General features: G+C 40.1%; 1 protein-coding gene across 9 annotated transcripts in view; it reads left to right on the top strand.

Moving 5' to 3' along the window:
* The window catches only part of HERC1 (HECT and RLD domain containing E3 ubiquitin protein ligase family member 1), a 234,792-nt gene that overhangs the window by 21,984 nt on the left and 194,481 nt on the right, over positions 1–18,327 (top strand). The gene's annotated exons all lie outside the window — the stretch shown is intronic.

Genomic DNA, 18,327 nt, shown 5'->3' on the forward strand with positions numbered 1-18,327 from the left:
CTGGCCAACATGGCAAAACCCTGTCTCTACTAAAAATACAAAAAGTAGCTGGATGTGATGGTGCACGTCTGTAACCCTAGCTACTCAGGTGACTAAGGTATGAGAATCCCTAGAAACTGAGAGGTGGAATTTGGAATGAGCTATCATGCCATTGCACTCCAGCCTAGGCAACAGAGCCAGACTCTGTCTCAAAAAAAAAAAAAAAAAAAAAAAAAAAAAAAAAAATCCTAAAACCCCCCGCAAAGCTAATGTTGTCTGTACTCAATCACATAGCCTTAGTTCTTGGTGAATAACATATTAAAGAAGAGTAATGCATGCTCTTGAGATGAGGATTTGGGTCACAAAGAAAAGTTGCATTTTAAGAAATGGAAATAACTCCCTTCTAAGTGTGAAAAGTAATATATTTGTTATAAAAATGATTTTTAGATGGTGGAAAAAGGTGAAAACTATCTGTAATCACATCATGAAGAATAATCGTTAAATTATGATGTGTAGTTCAGTTTTTTTATAGGTCTATTTATAGAAATACTCTTTTCCAAATTCTATACATACTGTTTTATAACTTAAAATACTGTATTTTTTTTTTTTTTTTTTTTTTTTTTGAGACAGAGTTTTGCTCTTGTTGCCCAGGCTGGAGTGCAGGCATGATCTCAGCTCACTGCAACCTCTGTCTCCTGGGTTCAAGCCATTCTCCTGCCTCAGCCTCCTGAGTAGCTGGGATTACAGGCGCCCACCACCACACCCAGCTAATTTTTGTATTTTTAGTAGAGAAGGGGTTTCACCAGGTTGGCCAGGCTGGGCTTGAACTCCTGTCCTCAGGTGATCTGCCTGTCTCAGCCTCCCAAATTGCTGGGATTACAGGTGTGAGCCACCGCGCCTGGCCAAAATACTATATTCTTAGAAGAGGACATTGATAGGCATTTGATCATCTGCCTCTGCCACAGTAAAATGGTACATGCAGAAACGACAGACATACAATGTTAATTTTCTGCGCAAACTGGGATGGATAGTTTTCTCTCTTCTTCCTCCCATACTAATAGCTGACCTGTTAGTACAGGCTAGGTCAGTAGGTAAAAAATTATTTGGGGATAGGCTAATTCAAGGAGACTATGAGTAGTATAAATCTTCATTTTATTGTTTTTTCTTTAGACTTTGGGGATTTATTGATTATTTTGTGGGTTGATGTTTTTCAAAAACTGCTTTCACACTGTCCTAGATGAAAAGATAAGCAACTCCGATTTTGTAAACATTAAGAAGAATACAGTGTGGTTCTTCTGGAGCACTCTATATATGGCCTCTTTTAGTGTATGTACTTATGAGTGTGTGTGTGTGTGTGTGTGTGTGTGTCCATATCTGATTATCACTACTGTTGTAGTGGTGGGAAGGAAAAGAGCCTGTTCTGTTGTGAAATGGATTTTCGTACTTGAAGTCAGTTCTTTAGAAACCACTTGTAGATTCTTTACCAAATCTTACTTCCTGATTTATTGACAACCTCTAGTAATGTGCTTTGTTAATAATTCTCTCTGTCCAAGCAGATTTTTATGAAGGTCTTTTTTTGAAAATATTCTTCTTTTGAGGATTGGGCAATATGTTTTATTTATGTATCTCAGTATTGTTGATTGTAAGTTGATGGTCAGATGTCTGTTTTTAGCTATTCTAGTTCCTTACTCTTTTCATATAAAATTTTAAAATAAGATTGCTTATAACTACGAAAAAACTTTCTGGTATTATTAGATTGAATTTATAGATCAATTTGGAGGAGAATTGACATTTTACAATATTTAGTTTTCCAATTTAGGAATGTGGCATGTCTCTCCATCTATTTTGATGATCTTTGATTTCCTTCATCAATGTCTTTATGCTTTTTAGCATGTAGATCCTGCACGTTTTGTTAAGCTTGTACCTACGTGTTTTATTTAAATATGTTTAAAACTTTTCTTACCGAAGTGTAATTTACATTCATAGAAGCATATATCCACAGGGATGGATTTATTTGCATATTCTGCTTATTTTTTTGTCAACTTGAGGGGTTCTCAGGAGGGAGTTAGATACAGTTCAAGATGAGGAAACAAGAAAAACTTCCCATTTCCTTCTGAATCAGTTCTTTGTAGTGTGACTTCAGTGTTTTGTATAAAAGTGAATTCTCAAGGCAATAGATGTATTAATAGAAAAGTAAGCACATACACATTTCCAAATCAGTTTGCCTTTTAGATTTTCCCTGCTATAACTTACTTCTAGTCATGATGCAATACAGATTTGCCTAGATATTTTCCAATATAGGAATTTATACTGTTTTGAAACAATGAAAATGTGGGTTGAAGATTTAAGAGATGGAAGATTCTGTTTTCCTATAATTTTTGGTGAACCAGGATATTTGGTGCCCTTTAGCTTCCTTCTGTGTAATTTGTACAAAGCACAAGCTTAAGTAAACTTGTCATCTTGCTGCCTGGCTTTTCTCTTACTTGTAGGAAGGGTAGGCAACGTAGTGTCTATGTGCATAGGAACAGTGTTTTTCTGCCAGCTCATTTTTGAGCAAGAGTTAGAAATCTAGCTCTAAATTTATAGAGATGGTATCGCTGTAATTACTTAAAGAAAAATGATTATGTTGTAAGGAAATTAAAAGTAAGATTTGTTTAATACAGATACTTCTGGGGATAATTGAGTTTATTACATATGCTCCATCAGGAAGAACATGGTTAATAATGGAAAAACCATGTTTATCAGTTAATTCCTATGTATACTTTTATTGCAAAAGATAACCTTTTTTTTCTTTCCTCTTTTATGTTACTGGGGCTCAGCTGTGCCTGATTCAGCTGTTTCTACACTCCTCCCCAAACTCTGATTTTGAAAATTTCTCAAATTTATAGAAAATATGAAGAATAGTGCTTTTCACCTACATTCACAAATTGCAGCATTTTGCAGCAACTGCTTTTTTCTTCTCCTTTAAACATACATACATTTTGCTTTAAGTTAAGTTGTAGTCATCATGATAGTCCCCATGACTGCTTCTTAGAGGATACATGCCAGTGTACTCTCCCAGTACACTGGCATGTATCCTCTAAGAAGCAGGACATTCTCCAACGTAACCGCAATACTTTTATCACACCAGAAGAGAATAACTTTAATTCATTATCACCTAATATGCAACATTTGTATTTAAATCTTTCTTGTTTCCTACATGTCTCTTATAGTTGCTTTTTGTTTTTTTTTTCAGGTTCAGGATCCAGTCCCATTCACATATTGCTTTTGGTGTTTATGTTTCTTTAAATCTAGAATAATCCCCAGCCTTTTTTTTCCAAGTGACATTAACTTTATTGAAGAATCTAAGTCAGTTGTCTTATACAATGTTCTACAATATGAATTTATGTATTGTTTATTTAAGATTATATATTCAAATTAAACATTTACTGCATTAACACTATATAGGTCATGTTATGTACTCCTTATGTCACCTCAGGAGGCACTTAATGCCATTTTCCTCCTTTATAGGTGATGCTGAGTTTGATTGCTTGTTTGAGGTGGTAACTATCACGAGATTATTTCTTTGCAAATGTACATTTCTTTCCCCTTTGTAATTAATAAGCAGTCTAGGTGATGGTATTTTGAGATCATGTCAAAATTGTCGCTCTCACAACTCTTTCTCACTGGTTTTAGCATCTATGGAAAATTATTCTTGCCCCCTCTTTTTTAAAATAAAAAAATATTTAAGCAATATATACAAATGATAAGAAACTTACCTAGTATAAAAAAGGTTTTAGCAAAAGATATATCTCTCTTTAATTCATTCATACTGTATCTTCATTTTCCTAGTGTTTCCCAGAGTTAACTGTCATTGGTTTCTTTCTTTTTTTTTTTTTGAGACGGAGTTTCGCTCTTGTTACCCAGGCTGGAGTGCAATGGCGCGATCTAGGCTCACCGCAACCTCCGCTCCCTGGATTCAGGCAATTCTCCCACCTCAGCCTCCTGAGTAGCTGGGATTACAGGCATGTGCCACCATGCCCAGCTAATTTTTTGTATTTTTAGTAGAGACGGGGTTTCACCATGTTGACCAGGATGGTCTCGATCTCTTGACCTTGTGATCCGCCCGCCTCGGCCTCCCAAAGTGCTGGGATTACAGGCTTGAGCCACCGCGCCCGGCATCTGTCATTGGTTTCTTACGTGTCTTCCAGAGATTTTCTACCACTCTAGTCATGCATTCATATATGTGGCCCCTCTTCTTTTCTTTTTACACAAATGGCTTATTTCATGAAACATGATAGTTTAAAGATCTACTCATAGTATATTTCAAAATTTCATTTCTTTTTATGGCTAATATTTCAGTGAATGTATATATACCACATTTTGTTTATCCATTCATCTGTTGATAGACAGTTGATCTATTTCTGCCTTCTGACTATTGTGAATAATGCTGCTGTTAACATTAGTGTACAAATATCTGTTTGAGTCTCTGCTTTTAATTCTTTTGTATATATACTTTGAAGTGGGTGCTTGGTCTGCATCTTAATGTATTTTAACTTAATGTATCATAGTTATCATTTTCAACTTAATACATTCCAAATAATTATAGATATTCCTCATTCATTTTAATGATTGCCTTGAATTGTAGTATATGTGTATAATTTATTTATGCAGTTTATTATTTGCGGACTTTACATCGTTTCCTGGCTGGGTGCAGTAGCTCCTACCTGTAATTACAAAACTTCGGGAGGCTGAGGCAGGAGGATTGCTTGAACCCAGGTGTTTGAGACCAGTCTGGGCAACATAGTGAGACCTCATCTCTACTTAAAAACAAAAAACAAACCAAAAATCATTTCCCTTTTTCATTACTATTATTACCCCCCCACCTTTTCTTTTGCTAATCTAAACAAGGCTGCAATGAATAGGATAGTTTAAACAGTACCTTGTTTCTTGATTGAAACTACACTATGAAAATGTTGATTGAGCCTAGTCCCGCTGAACATACCTTCTACATGTCCTTAAAATTTGTCACCTTACAAGCTCAATATAATGTTGCTCTTTTATTTTAGGTCCTTACTTTGCAACTCAACTTTTGTGGTGGCCTAGCTATTGTGTCCTGGCCGGTCTTTCTCTTCATTACCTTAGTGTTATTCACAGCTCCTGATGTGTAGCCTTGTTATGGAAACATTATCATATTGTACTGTAATTGCTTATGTATCTTTATATGCTTTGAGGTTCTGAGTCTTTTAGGGGCACTGCTTTGTATGTAATAGACCTTATTATGGATCAATTTTGTACATTCTCGTTAAGTTCTCGTAGTGAGAAGTTAGAATACCTTTGTTAAAATTAACACGTATTTACAGATTTGGAAGAATGCACAAATAAGACTGACCCTTAGTTCATTAGAATATACTAGGGGTTCATGCCTTTATTTTGTTTATTTATTTTTTTTTGAGACAGAGTTTCGCTCTTGTTACCCAGGCTGGAGTGCAGTGGCGCGATCTCGGCTCACCGCAACCTCCGCCTCCTGGGTTCAGGCAATTCTCCTGCCTCAGCCTCCTGAGTAGCTGGGATTACAGGCACGCGCCACCATGCCCAGCTAATGTTTTGTATTTTTAGTAGAGACGGGGTTTCACCATGTTGACCAGGATGGTCTCGATCTCTCAACCTCGTGATCCACCCGCCTCGGCCTCCCAAAGTGCTGGGATTACAGGCGTGAGCCACCGTGCCCGGCTATTTTGTTTATTTTTTGATGAAGAGGTTAAAAGGTAACTTTGAAGCCAGTCATTGGTTGATACTATTATGTCTTCCTCCTCTATCCCTGTTTCTTTTGATACAATTAACTCTTTCAGATGAACTTTTGAATTTTATTTTTTTCTCACTAAAATCATATGCATATATAGGTATTTTGTGACTGTTTGAGGAGCTAGCCAGAGTACCTACTTCTGACATTTTTGCTATTTCTTCATTTTTTTTTATTTTAGGGAGCCCATTAGAGTGAGTTCTTGCAGTTTCAGCTGGATATAACATTGGGAGTTCTGTGAGGATAAATTTACTAAAAATGCTGTCATGATAGAGGCTTTCCTGTATAGTTGCTAACAGTTTGATGATTCTAAAGAAGTGGGAGGTGATTTTTTTTCTACAGACAATATAAGGACTCCCAGGATCTTCACTGCTCTAGAAAGTAACTTCTGTTGATGTCTAGTGTCTGATTCATGGCCACTGGTCAGCTGCAGATTAAGGTATTTGCATGTGCTGACATTTCTGTTTGCAGTTCTGAATTAATTGCATCTATTACCATAACAGACTGTTGACAAATGGATAACTTACTTTATTTTTTTTTCCCCCAAAGATTCTTTCATTAAAAAGTGCATTGATGAGCAGTGCACAGTAGCTCACCCCTGTAATTCCGGCTCTTTGGGAGGCTGAGACAGGAGGATTGCCTGAGGCCAGGAGCCTTGGTGACATAGTGAGACTCTGTCTCTGGAAAAAAGAAAAAAATTAGCTGTGAGTGGTAGCATGTGCTCGTAGTCCTAGCTTCTTACGATGCTGAGGCAGGAGGATCACTTGGACCTAGGAGATCAAGGCTTCAGTGAGCTCTGATTGTGCCACTGAACTCTAATCTAGGCAACAGAGCAAGACCCTGTTTCTTTGAGGAAAAAAAAAGTACACTGGGGCCAGGCGTGGTGGCTTATGTCTATAATCCCAGCACTTTGGGAGACCAAGGCGGGCGGATTACGAGGTCAGGGGTTCAAGACCAGCCTGACCAACATGGTGAAACCCGATCTCTACTGAAAATACAAAAATTAGTTTGGTGTGGTGGTATGCGCCTGTAATCCCAGCTACTCAGGAGGCTGAGGCAGGAGAATCACTTGAAATCGGGAGGGGGACATTGCAGTGAGCCTCTGCACTCCAGCCTGGACAACAGAGTGAGACACTGTCTCAAAGAAAAAATGTACGCTGATGTTCTAAAAAAGAAACCACCCAAGTTTGATAGCAGCCATTATTTGGAATCATTACATTGAAAACAAAATCATTAAAAACATAGTAAATTTGCTTATAGCTGTTTGTCACAAAACTTTTTGTATTAGAACATTGTAGTGATTTTTTTTTTTTTTTTTTGGTCAACTAGAGTTACTATAATGTTATGCTAAACTTCTATAAAGGAATACAAAAGAAGAAACTTAAAATAGCTGATGTTACTTACCTTTAGGGAATATACGATAAATAATTAGAGACCATATAGTGTAACAACTAATATTTATTTTCACAGTTTTCAAAGTAGTTCCTTGTGCCAGATAGAGAAATTCCAAGTTGAGAAAGATAATTGAGGGTTAAGGTTGTTTAAGTGGGTTTAATTTGGGTGGAGGGCGGAGGGCAGAGGAGGTAGGATTTGAATTAGCAACTGTAGAAAGTATAAATAGAAAGGAAGGGGTGAGCATTACAGAGGACAGCAGCATGAGTAAGGGCACAAAGGTAAGAGTGAACATATCTCAACTGAGTGATATAGGGATTTGTAGGGATTCCTACCTGACTAGAGAGCAGAGACGGTTGGGGAGCATGGGGTGGTAAAATTTGTTAAGTTGGAGGGCTCACTTGATTGTGAGCCTTAAGCAGACGAAGTGATTTTAATCCTGGGGTGCTATCTATATCAGTGAGGTTCCTGGCAGGAAATAAATGGACTAGTTGTAGAGGTTTCGGCAGGGTTTAGGAGAGCAACAGGGTATTGTGATGTTCCCAAGGCCTAAGACTATTGGGAAGCTGTTAGTAACCTTTTAAGCCTGAGGGGAAAAGAAGAGGAACACTGGAAACTGATGAGAGCTGGAGCAGTGGAAGCCAAGCTAGTGATCAGGACCTGTAGCCCTAGAGGAAATGGCTTTGTGAGTAGGAGAGAAATAAAAACCCGTTTTTTCTTCTCAAACTCCCATTTCCTCCAATGTGTGGCTCTCAATGGCCCAGTGCAACTGGAAGTAAGAAGAGAACTTGAGCAATGTAATCCCAGAGATCAGCCTCAAAGGGTGCAAAGCAGAGCTTGGAAGGGTAGAGAATAGACTTGATTTGTGGAGGTTGGGGGCAAATAGACAATGCCTACTCCAGGACCCATTTTAAATTATTGCAAATTTATAAAGTAGGGGAGTGTTATAATGAAAATGCTCTTGGAGGAAGATTTGGTTTAGTGGATTTTGAGGCTTAAAAAAATTTCTCAGGCCAGGTGTGGTGGCTCATGCCTGTAATCCCAACACTTTGGGAGGCTGAGGCTGATGGATCACGAGGTCAAGAGTTCAAAACCAGCTTGGCCAACATAGTGAAACCCCTGTCTCTACTAAAAATATAAAAATTAGCTGGGTGCAGTGTCATGTGCCCGTAATCCCAGCTACTCGGGAGTGAGGCAAGAAAATTGCTTGAACCCAAGAGTGAGCCGAGATCATACCATTGGCCTCCAGCCTGGGTGACAGAGCAAGACTCCATCTCGGTATTGGGGGTGGAGTGGGGGCGGGGAATCTCTCTCTGGGCAGAGTTCCAAATTACAACAAGAAAGGCAGAATGCAATCTATTATCTGATTTATCCTTATAGCCCCCACTGTAGCTCATTTTGTTATTTCTCTGTACACTTGCTAGACCAAAATTAATTCTTCTCCCACAAAGTTCTGAGCCCTTGCAGTGAGAAAGCTTGGGTGCCAGTGGCTCAAAGGGACAAAAGAGTAGGGCAGAGTACCAGCCTTGCAAAGCTTGAGTCTGGTTGTGGGGTGGGGGGAACAGTAGTGATGAAGACAGGTACACAAATAATAATAAACCAGGCAGAGTATCATAAATGTGTAAGCAGAAGTATGAGAGTTAGAGGAGGAAGGGATTACATCTGTATTGGTGGCCAGGTGTGGTGGCTCACACCTGTAATCCCACACCTGTAATCCCAGCACTTTGAGAGGCTGAGCCAGGTGGATCATGAGGTCAAGAGATCAAGACCATCCTGGACAACATGGTGAAACCCTGTCTTTGGGGCTGGCTGTGGTGGTGCGCGCCTATAGTCCCGGCTACTTGAGAGGCTGAGGCAGGAAATCGCTTGAACCCAGGAGGCAGAGGTTGCAGTGAGCCAAGATCACGCCACTGCACTCCAGCCTGGCGACAAAGCAAGACTCCGTCTCAGAAAAAAAAAAATCTGTGTTGGTGAGTGTAGGGTGATTACAACGTGAAAAACTTTATGGAAGGAATCACCTTTGAGATAGGGCTTTGAAGGAGAAGTGTGGATTTTGACAGGTAAAGGTTATGTGGGTGAGGACTATCAGTTATATGGATGAACAAAGGTATGGAGATGGAAATATTTTGTTAAAGATAAGAATGTATTTAGGGAGTTGTGAGAGTTGAGATTGGAAGGCAAACTTGACTGTCTCTGGATAGATTTAAATCCACAATAATAACTTGTATTTGGTTTGATAAATGGAAAGTTATCCATGGTTTTAATAGCTAGGTAATGTTGTAATTGATTAGAACTGAGCTTTAAGAAGATTAATCTGGCAGAAGTAGGTAGAGTGCATTAGAATGGGGAGTCTCCTTAGGAAGCCATTGTAGTTTCCCTGGGCAGGTTATGGAGGCTGAAGCAGGATGAGGCCAATGGGAATGTATAAAAAAAGATGGGCTATAAAGGAAAGGCCTGAGTCAGAGATTACAGCTTTGATCCTGGGTACCTAAGAGTGATTTATTAGAAGGAGCTGGTTAGAAGGATGTAGGGAAGCTGGAAGAGATGGTGTAATTTCAGATGTGGTGAATTGGGGGCAGGAAGCATTGATAGAGCGATGTCACTAGGCATTTAGAAATATGACTGGTGCTCTGGACTGGGTATGACTGTTTAAGACCAGCCTGGGCAACATAGTGAGACCACATTTCTACCAAAAAAAAAAAAAAGAAAAAAAGAAAAGAAAAGAAAAAATGAGCCAGATATGTCTGTGTGCACCTGTAGTCCCAGCTACTCAAGAGGCTGAGGTAGGAAGATAGCTTGAACCTAGGAGTTTGAGGGTGCACTGAGCTATGACTGCACCCATGAATAGCTGCTGCACTCCAGCCTGAGCAACAGAGCAAAATCCTATCTCAAAGAAAAAAAAAAACAACACTTGTGTTCTGCAGAAATGCTCATCAGAGGTGATTTGGGAGGTATCTGTAGTGATGATGAGTTAAGCTTTAGCAATGAACAGGAAGTGGTTGATGTTATGAAAAAATACATACTGAGAAGAAAAAGGAGGTTCTAGAACTTTTGGGAATACCAGCATTGGGTGGACAAGAGGCAGAGTCTGCAAGTTACTGGGTTTTATTTGTTTTGAGACAGGGTCTTGCTCTGTTGCCCAGGCTGGAGTGCAGTGGCATGATAATGGCTCACTGCAGCTTTGACCTCCCAAGCTTAGGCAATCCTTCTCCTCCCTTAGTTTCCCAAGTAGCTGGGACCACAGAAACCACTATACATGGCTAACTTACTTTTATTTTTTCTAGAAATGGGGTCTCCCTGTGTTGTCCAGGCAGGTCTTGAACTCCTGGCCTCAAGCAGTCCTCCTGCCTCAGCCTCCCAAAGTGCTGGGATTACAGGCATAAGCCATGGTGCCTGACCTTTTGTTTGTTTTTTGGTCAGCTTTGATGAGGTATAATTAACATATAATAAATTAACCATTTTAAGTCAACAGTTTGATAAATGGTAATACAATTATGTAACTACCACCACAGTCATGATACAGTTTATTTTTATCATACCCAGAAAGTTCCCTTTTACTTCTTTGCTGTAATCTTCTCCACCTGTTCTTTAGCCACTAGCAACAACTGATACGCTTTTTATCACTATGGTTTTTACTCTAGAACAGGCTCCCCAAACTACGGCCTGTGGGCCGCATGCGGCCCCCTGAGGCCATTTATCCGGTCCCCCCACCGCACTTCAGGAAGGGGCACCTCTTTCATTGGTGGTCAGTGAGAGGAGCACAGTATGTGGCGGCCCTCCAACGGTCTGAGGGACAGTGAACTGGCCCCCTGTGTAAAAAGTTTGGGGATGCCTGCTCTAGAATTTCATGTACATAGAAGCATAGTTATGCAATCTTTGTCTCTGGCTTATTTAGTTTAGCATAATGCTTTTGAGATTCATCCATGTTGAATCTCAAAATGAATGATAATGCTTTTTTTTTTTTTTGAGACGGAGTTTCACTCTCGTTACCCAGGCTGGAGTGCAATGGCGCGATCTCGGCTCACCGCAACCTCCACCTCCTGGGTTCAGGCAATTCTCCTGCCTCAGCCTCTTGAGTAGCTGGGATTACAGGCACACCCCACCATGCCCAGCTAATTTTTTGTATATTTAGTAGAGACGGGGTTTCACCATGTTGACCAGGATGGTCTCGATCTCTTGACCTCATGATCCACCCGCCTCAGCCTCCCAAAGTGCTGGGATTATGGGCTGAGCCACTGCGCCCGGCCTGATAATGCTTTTTATATTCATTATGTTTATAGTGAATAAGCATTATGCTGCTTGAATCAGTAGTTCATTCCTTTTTAATACTGAGGTGTATGCCATTGTATGCATATATTACGATGTACCTATTCATTCATCAATTGATGGACAGTTGAGTTTCCAGTTTTTGGCTATTATGAATAAAAGTGCTATAAGTACTCATGTCTAAGTCTTTATATGTTCTCAATTTTTGGGGCAAATACCTAAGGACTAGAATTGTTGCATATGTGGTCAGTACAGTGTAAGTTTATAATAAACTGCCAAGAAGTTTCCCATGTCACATTTCTTTTCTTTTCTTTTTTTTTTTTTTTTGAGACGGAGTTTTGCTCTTGTTACCCAGGCTGGAGTGCAATGGCGCGATCTCGGCTCACCGCAACCTCCGCCTCCTGGGTTCAGGCAATTCTCCTGCCTCAGCCTCCCGAGTAGCTGGGATTACAGGCACGTGCCACCATGCCCAGCTAATTTTTTGTATTTTTAGTAGAGACGGGGTTTCACTATGTTGACCGGGATGGTCTCGATCTCTCGACCTCGTGATCCACCCGCCTCGGCCTCCCAAAGTGCTGGGATTACAGGCTTGAGCCACCGCGCCCGACCCCCATGTCACATTTCTACCAGCAGTGTATGAAAGTTTTACACACTGGTGGTGACATCCTCACCAGTAGTTGGTATTGTCTGTGTCTTTAAATTGAGCCATTTATTGAGTTTGTAATAGTATCTTGTTGTGGTTTTAATTTCCATTTCCCTATTGACTAACAGCATTGAACATCTTTTCATGTGCTTATCTAGCTGTTTATGTATCTTTGGTGAAGTGTCTTTTCAGACATTTTGCTCAATTTAAAAATTGAGTTTTCTTATTGAGTTTTAAGGATTCCTTTTCATTTTCTTAACAGTGCTTTTTTTTTTTCTCGTGACAGAGTTTTGTTCTTGTTGCCCAGGCTGGAGTACAATGGGACAATCTTGACTCACTGCAGCCTCCACCTCCCGGGTTCAGGTGATTCTCCTGCCTCAGGCTTCTGAGTAGCTGGGATTACAGGTGCTCGCCCAGCTAATTTTTTATATTTTTAGTAGAGACAGGGTTTAACTTTGTTGGCCAGGCTGGTCTCAAACTCCTGACCTCAGGTGATCCACCCATCTTGGCCTCCCAAAGTACTGGAATTATAGGTGTGAGCCACTGTGCCTAGCCAATAATGCTTTTTGAAGGACAAAAGGTTTTTATTTAGATCAGATCCAGCTTACCAGTTTTTGGTGTGCTATTTAAGAAATCTTACGCAGGATTGCTAAGATTTTCTCTTATGTTTTCTTTGAGAGATTTTTTAGTTTTTAGCTTTTAGGTTGAGGTCTGTGAATCAATTTGAGTTAATTTTTATATATGGTATGAAATTAGGGTCAAGATTTATTTTTCCTGTATGCATATTCAGTTGTTCCAGCACTTTTTGTTGAAAAGGTGCCTTGACACTAAGGTGTTTAAACTACCTTGACATCTTAGATAAGCATCAATTGGCCATATATAGGTGGGTCTGTTTTTGTGCTCTCAGTCGGTTCTGTTGATCTGTCTTGATGCAAGTACCAGTGTCTTGTTGCCAATACCATGTTTTGATTACTGTAGTTTTATATTAATAATAAGCTTTAAAGTCAGATAATAAACATCTTTAATTTTGTTCTCTATCAATTAGAATTGTTTTTGCTATTCTCAGTCCTTTGCCTTTCTGCCTTGCAAGTTTCTGTGAGGACTGTGAAAAGTTTTGCTTTGTTTTGTTTTTTTTGTTACCCAGTTGAGATCATGTAATACTCTTGAAAGAGTGGTTAGGAAGAACATATGTTATCATAGGAACAAGACTTTTAAGAAGGAACAGAATTGGCAATTGGTTCATTGATACCTTCTGAGGTTTTAATTATATATATATATATATTTTAATAGTACTTTAGGTTCTGGGGTACATGTGCAGATCATGCAGGATAGTTGCATAGGTACATACATGGCAATGTGGTTTGCTGCCTCCATCCTCCCGTCACCTGTATCTGGCATTTCTCCTCATGTCATCCCTCCCCAACCTCCCCACCCCCACTATCCTTCCCTTAACCGCCCCCCAGCAGACCCCAGGGTGTGATGCTCCCCTCCCTGTGTCCATGTGTTCTCATTGTTCAATACCTACCTTTGAGTGAGAAAATGCTGTGTTTGATTTTCTGTTCTTGTGTTAGTTTGCTGAGAATAATGGTTTCCAGATTCATCCATGTCCCTACAAAGGACGTGAACTCATCATTTTTTATGGGCTGCATAGTATTCCATGGTGTATATGTGCCACATTTTCCTTGTCCAGTCTATCATCAGTGGGCATTTGGGTTGGTTCCAGGTCTTTGCTATTGTAAACAGTGCCGCAGTGAACATACGTGTGCATGTGTCTTTATAATAGAACAATTTATAATCCTGTGGATATATACCCAGTAATGGCATTGCTGAGTCAAATGGAATTTCTATTTCTAGGTCCTTGAGGAATCACCACACTGTCTTCCACAATGGTTGAACTAGTTTATACTCCCACCAGCAGTGTAAAAGTGTTCCTATTTCTCCACATCCTCTCCAGCATCTGTTGTCTCCAGATTTTTAGTGATCGCCTTTCTAACTGGCTTGAAATGGTATCTCAATGTGGTTTTCATTTGCATTTCGCTAATGACTAGTGACAATGAGCATTTTTTCATATGTTTGTTCGCCTCATGTCTTCTTTTGAAAAGTGTCTGTTCATATCCTTCACCCACTTTTGAATGGGTTTGTTCGTTTTTTTTCTTCTAAGTCTGTTACAGTTCTTTTAGATTCTGGATATTAGCGCTTTGTCAGATGGGTAGATTGCAAAAATTATTTTTCCCATTTTGTTGGTTGCTGATTCACTTTAACGATTGTTTCTTTTGCTCTGCAGAAGCTCTGGAGTTTAATTAGGTCCCATTTGTTTATTTTGACTTTTGTTGCCAATACTTTTAGTGTTTTAGTCATGAAGTCCTTGCCTATGCCTATGTCCTGAATGGTTTTGCTTAGATTTTCTTCCAGGATTTTTATGGTGTCAGGACTTATGTTTAAGTCTTTAATCCATTTGGTGTTAGTCTTTAATCCATTTGGAGTTAATTTTAGTGTAAGGTGTCAGGAAGGGGTCCAGTTTCTGCTTTCTGCATATGGCTAGCCAGTTTTTCCAACACCATTTATTAAACAGGGAATCCTTTCCCCATTGCTTGTTTTTGTGAGGTTTGTCAAAGATCAGGTGGTTGTAGATGTGTGCCATTTCCTCCGAGGCCTCTGTTGTGTTCCATTGGTCTATATCTCTGTTTTGGTACCAGTACCATGCTATTTCGATTACTGTAGCCTTGTAGTATAGTTTGAAGTCAGGTGGTGTGATGCCTCTAGCTTTTTTCTTTTTGCTTAGGATTGTCTTGGCTATGGGAACTCTTTTGGTTCCATATGAAGTTTAAGGTGTTTTTTTTTCCAGTTCTGTGAAGAAGGTCATTGGTAGCTTGATGGGGATAGCATTGAATCTGTAAATTACTTTGGGCAGTATGGCCATTTTTACAATATTGAATCTTTCTAACCATGAGCATGGAATGTTTTTCCATCCGTTTGTGTCCTCTTAATTCCTTGAGCAGTGGTTTGTAGTTCTCCTTGAAGAGGTCCTTTACATCCTTCGTTAGTTGTATTCCTAGGTATTTTATTCTCTTTGTAGCAATTGAGGTTTTGATTTTTAAAAAGTTAGCATGGGGCTGGGCATGGTGGCTCATGCCTATAATCCTAGCACTTTGGGAGGTGGAGGTGGGAGGATAGCTTGAGCCCAGGAGTTCAGGGCTTCAGTGAAGAATTATGATTGTGCCACTCCCACTCCAGCCTTGGCGACAGAACCAGACCCTGTCTCAAGAAAAAAAAAAAAAAAGAGCATGATATGCAACATGTGAAACTATCACGATGTTGATAAGAAACAGCATGATTTAGTGGTTAAGGGGTCATCTCGCAGAGTAGTCTGGTTTGAATCCTTACTCTACCAATCACTAGCAGTGTCTTGTGCCTTCTTTTCCTTTCCAGGAAAATGGGAATAATACAAGTACTTACTTTTTTCTTTTTATTAATTTTTTTTTTTTTGAGACAGAGTTTTGCTCTTGTTACCCAGGCTGGAGTGCAATGGCACGATCTCGGCTCACCGCAACCTCCGCCTCCTGGGTTCAGGTAATTCTCCTGCCTCAGCCTCCTGAGTAGCTGGGACTACAGGCACGCACCACCATACCCAGCTAATTTTTTGTATTTTTAGTAGAGACAGGGTTTCACCATGTTGACCAGGATGGTCTCGATCTCTTGACCTCGTGATCCACCCGCCTTGGCCTCCCAAAGTGCTGGGATTACAGGCTTGAGCCACCACGCCCAGCCTTTATTAATTTTTAAAATTTAAATATTATTTTATTTTTCGAGACAGTGTTGCTTGCTTTGTTGCCCAGGGGCGCAATTATGGCTCACTGCACCCTCCACCACCGGGACTCAAGCAATCCTCCCCCGTCAGCCTCCCAAGTAGCTGAGCCTATAGGCATGCACCACTATGCCTGGCTAATTATTTTTTGTAGAGATGGGGTCTCGTAATGTTTCTCAGGCTAGTCTCAACCTCCTGGGCTCAAGTGAGCCTCCCACCTTGCCCTCCCAAATTGTTGGAATTATAGGCATGAACCACCACACCCAGCCCCTAAGTATTTTATAGAATTGCTCTGAAGAGTAAATAAAATAATACATGTATTTTCTGCCACATAGAAAGTGCTTCAGTGAATGTTAGCTGCTATTATTGCTTTGTTTACCTGGAGAATGCCAAAAGCTTCAGAATTTGATAAATTCACTTACAGAAACTTAAACTCACTTGTAGTAATTCGTTTATTTCAGTTTTAGAAAGATAGTTGTAGTGCTGATTGGTTTTATCCCAGTTCCTTGGTAGTTTCTTAACCTTTTTTTCCACTGGTAAATTTTGGTAATTTATGTATGTATGTCAGTTTGGATTTGTGCATTGCACCAGGACTAGAAAAAAAGAACAATTGGCTTTTTGTGGTATAAATTATTTTTTTAAATTAATAAAACAACAGTTTTTCCTTTGCTAATATTTAGCTGGTTCATCAGGATTGTGAACTGGTGGTTCTAGAATATGAGTGAAAACCTATTAGTTTGATTTGATTTTGTCTCTAGTTCTTTACTTGCTGAATAGGCACGTCTGTTTCCAGGTTTATTTGACTAGTTCTCATTGTTGATATTGCAAAACAGTTTGCCAGCAAACTCAGCGAATTTTTTTCTTTTCTACGTGTACTTTCTTAAATAGCAGTAATAACAAAGAAGAAGTTTTTAAAATCAGGAGTTTAATTTTGCACAGCTAACCATTGATAATTTGTGTAGTTTAATGAATAAGAGTGCCAACATCAATTATTCAGCCTAATGAAGCCTTCTAGAAGTAGATGTGGCAGGAGTGGGGAGAGCTGGACCACGGTACGTTTAAGTTTCAGTTGTAGAACTTTGCAAATAGGCTCTTCCTCCTGCACTTTGAGAAATGCCCTTGAGAATTCTTTATTGACACTTTCCTTTATGATTCTCTGAGCATTGTGTATAGGGGGAGGCATGGGGTGGTAGATATCTAGAGTTCAGTTTTAAACATGATGTATTTGAGATTCCTTTGGTACATCTGAGCAAGTATATCATGCTGCAGTGGATGTCCAGGTCTGGAGCTAAGAGAAGTTTTGACTAGAGTCAGTAGCGTATGAGATAGGTAAAAGCCTTGGGAGTTGCTGGGATCCAAAATGGTATGTACATTAAGAGGAGAAGACTGAAGTGGACTGCAGAAAGAATCCGTAGGATATATCTACTGTGGTAACACCACAGTTGGACTTGCTCACATTATATCAGTTCAGAGTAAGACAATATGTGGGATTAAATTATATTCAATATGCATAAGGGACTACATAGATTCAGATTAATTTAGGAAATACTTACTGAGCTTCCTCTACGTGCTTTACCTATGCTTATTAATAAGCACTAGGGATATAAGCAAAATCGACACTGCCTCTGCCCTCATAGTCTTTATCAGGCGTCCCCAAACTATGGCCCGCGGGCCGCATGCGGCCCCCTGAGGCCATTTATCCGCCCCCCCCGCCCCCCCCCCCCCCCCCCCCCCGCACTTCAGGAAGGGGCACCTCTTTCATTGGTGATCAGTGAGAGGAGCACAGTATGTGGCGGCCCTCCAAGGATCTGAGGGACACTGAACTGGCCCCCTGTGTAAAAAGTTTGGGGACGCCTGGTATAGACTAGTATGAGGGATTGTCTTTGCTGTTTTTACTCACAGCACTTCTGACAAGTGTGTGAGTTTATTTTCAACACCAATCAATTCTTCAGCTTTCTGGATACCAACTCACTCTTCCTGCAATTCATTTCCATTCTGACACTAACTATCCAGAGTTAGCATCAGACTCCACAGGTTTAAGGGCTCAGTCCCACAAGACTGCTCACACTTCAGATGCTGGTTGCATGTATTGAGTCCCATACTTCTGACTTGCCTACAGATGGAGGAGTTCCTACAACTACCACCTCACCTTTCAGTAATTTTCTAGAAAGGCTTACAGAATGCAGAGAAAAATCCTATTTACAATGACTGGTTTATTATAAAGGACACAACTCAGAAATAACCAAATGGGAGAGATGCATAGGGCAAGATACAGGGGAAAGGGGCATGAAGTTTCTGTGCCTTTCCTGACATACCACTCTCCCAGCATCTTGATGTGTTCACCAACTTGAAAGTTTTCTGAACCTTGTGTAGGGGTTTTTATGGATGCTTCATTTTTAGGCTTGATTGATTAAATCATTGGCCATTGGTGATTAACTCCATCTCCACCCCTTTTCCTCT

The sequence above is a fragment of the Saimiri boliviensis genome, chromosome 2 (assembly GCF_048565385.1).
Source record: "Saimiri boliviensis isolate mSaiBol1 chromosome 2, mSaiBol1.pri, whole genome shotgun sequence".
Classification (NCBI taxonomy): domain Eukaryota; kingdom Metazoa; phylum Chordata; class Mammalia; order Primates; family Cebidae; genus Saimiri; species Saimiri boliviensis.